The sequence below is a fragment of the Schistocerca gregaria genome, unplaced genomic scaffold (assembly GCF_023897955.1).
Source record: "Schistocerca gregaria isolate iqSchGreg1 unplaced genomic scaffold, iqSchGreg1.2 ptg001148l, whole genome shotgun sequence".
Taxonomy (NCBI): Eukaryota; Metazoa; Arthropoda; class Insecta; order Orthoptera; family Acrididae; genus Schistocerca; species Schistocerca gregaria.
This window is the reverse complement of record NW_026062480.1, coordinates 2501-5000: the sequence shown is the minus strand read 5'-3', so window position 1 is coordinate 5000 and position 2500 is coordinate 2501. Positions and strand designations below refer to the sequence as shown.

At 60.8% G+C, this 2500-nt stretch overlaps 1 non-coding gene and 1 pseudogene across 1 annotated transcript; both read right to left on the bottom strand.

The window, feature by feature from the left end:
• Positions 1-1964, bottom strand: part of LOC126328914 (large subunit ribosomal RNA) — a 6308-nt pseudogene extending 4344 nt beyond the window's left edge.
• Positions 1965-2152: 188 nt separating this feature from the next.
• Positions 2153-2307, bottom strand: LOC126328910 (5.8S ribosomal RNA). Its single transcript, XR_007562021.1, has one exon. It is a non-coding gene; the product is annotated as a 5.8S ribosomal RNA (ribosomal RNA).
• Positions 2308-2500: the final 193 nt, after the last annotated feature.

Below are 2500 nucleotides of genomic sequence, written 5' to 3'. Positions count from 1 at the left end.
GCCAGCACAAAGTGCATCATGCTATGACGGCCCCCATCAACATCGGATTTCTCCTAGGGCTTAGGATCGACTGACTCGTGTGCAACGGCTGTTCACACGAAACCCTTCTCCGCGTCAGCCCTCCAGGGCCTCGCTGGAGTATTTGCTACTACCACCAAGATCTGCACCGACGGCGGCTCCAGGCAGGCTCACGCCCAGACCCTTCTGCGCCCACCGCCGCGACCCTCCTACTCGTCAGGGCTTCGCGGCCGGCCGCGAGGACCGGCCATGACTGCCAGACTGACGGCCGAGTATAGGCACGACGCTTCAGCGCCATCCATTTTCAGGGCTAGTTGCTTCGGCAGGTGAGTTGTTACACACTCCTTAGCGGATTCCGACTTCCATGGCCACCGTCCTGCTGTCTTAAGCAACCAACGCCTTTCATGGTTTCCCATGAGCGTCGATTCGGGCGCCTTAACTCGGCGTTTGGTTCATCCCACAGCGCCAGTTCTGCTTACCAAAAGTGGCCCACTTGGCACTCCGATCCGAGTCGTTTGCTCGCGGCTTCAGCATATCAAGCAAGCCGGAGATCTCACCCATTTAAAGTTTGAGAATAGGTTGAGGTCGTTTCGGCCCCAAGGCCTCTAATCATTCGCTTTACCGGATGAGACTCGTACGAGCACCAGCTATCCTGAGGGAAACTTCGGAGGGAACCAGCTACTAGATGGTTCGATTAGTCTTTCGCCCCTATACCCAGCTCCGACGATCGATTTGCACGTCAGAATCGCTACGGACCTCCATCAGGGTTTCCCCTGACTTCGTCCTGGCCAGGCATAGTTCACCATCTTTCGGGTCCCAACGTGTACGCTCTAGGTGCGCCTCACCTCGCAATGAGGACGAGACGCCCCGGGAGTGCGGAGGCCGCCGCCCCGTGAAGGGCGGGGAAGCCCCATCCTCCCTCGGCCCGCGCAAGGCGAGACCTTCACTTTCATTACGCCTTTAGGTTTCGTACAGCCCAATGACTCGCGCACATGTTAGACTCCTTGGTCCGTGTTTCAAGACGGGTCGTGAAATTGTCCAAAGCTGAAGCGCCGCTGACGGGAGCGATTATTCCGCCCGAGAGCATCCCGAGCCAACAGCGGCGCGGGTCCGGGGCCGGGCCAGGTAGGTCCGTCATCCGGGAAGAACCGCGCGCGCTTGCCGGGAGCCCGAGCGCCCAAAGGGGCGAATCGACTCCTCCAGATATACCGCCGAGCAGCCAGCCAGGACACCGGGGCTCTGCCCAACAGACGCGAACCGAGGCCCGCGGAAGGACAGGCTGCGCACCCGGGCCGTAGGCCGGCACCCAGCGGGTCGCGACGTCCTACTAGGGGAGAAGTGCGGCCCACCGCACACCGGAACGGCCCCACCCCGCGGCGAGTGGAAAGGCAACCGGACACGACCCCGCCGCGGATTGCTCCGCGCGGGCGGCCGGCCCCATCTGCCGAGGGCGGGGGCCAGTGGCCGGATGGGCGTGAATCTCACCCGTTCGACCTTTCGGACTTCTCACGTTTACCCCAGAACGGTTTCACGTACTTTTGAACTCTCTCTTCAAAGTTCTTTTCAACTTTCCCTCACGGTACTTGTTCGCTATCGGTCTCGTGGTCATATTTAGTCTCAGATGGAGTTTACCACCCACTTGGAGCTGCACTCTCAAGCAACCCGACTCGAAGGAGAGGTCCCGCCGACGCTCGCACCGGCCGCTACGGGCCTGGCACCCTCTACGGGCCGTGGCCTCATTCAAGTTGGACTTGGGCTCGGCGCGAGGCGTCGGGGTAGTGGACCCTCCCAAACACCACATGCCACGACAGGCGGCAGCCTGCGGGGTTCGGTGCTGGACTCTTCCCTGTTCGCTCGCCGCTACTGGGGGAATCCTTGTTAGTTTCTTTTCCTCCGCTTAGTAATATGCTTAAATTCAGCGGGTAGTCTCGCCTGCTCTGAGGTCGTTGTACGAGGTGTCGCACGCCACACCGCCAGCCGGCTGTGCACGCTACCGAGAAAGTACCGGTATGCGAACCGCCAGGCGACGGGCGCGCATCGCACGTTTAAGGAGACGCGGCCGGCCACACAGGCGACCACGACACTCCCACGTCTCCGAAGCGGGACAAACGCCGCGCGCTTCAGTATACGTAGCCGACCCTCAGCCAGACGTGGCCCGGGAACGGAATCCATGGACCGCAATGTGCGTTCGAAACGTCGATGTTCATGTGTCCTGCAGTTCACATGTCGACGCGCAATTTGCTGCGTTCTTCATCGACCCACGAGCCGAGTGATCCACCGTCCTGGGTGATCTTTTCCTTTTCAGTCTCCCACTGTCTCTTTCAAGACAGTAGCATTTGCGGGACTGAGGCGTCTGACGGCCCCTGTTCCACTATTTTTTTTGTGTCCAACGGCCTCACAGCCGATGGGCGTCGTACGGCTCCACACCGGAGCGGACAGGCACTCGGGCGAACGTCATTCAAAACCGGCGCCAGGCGCCAGG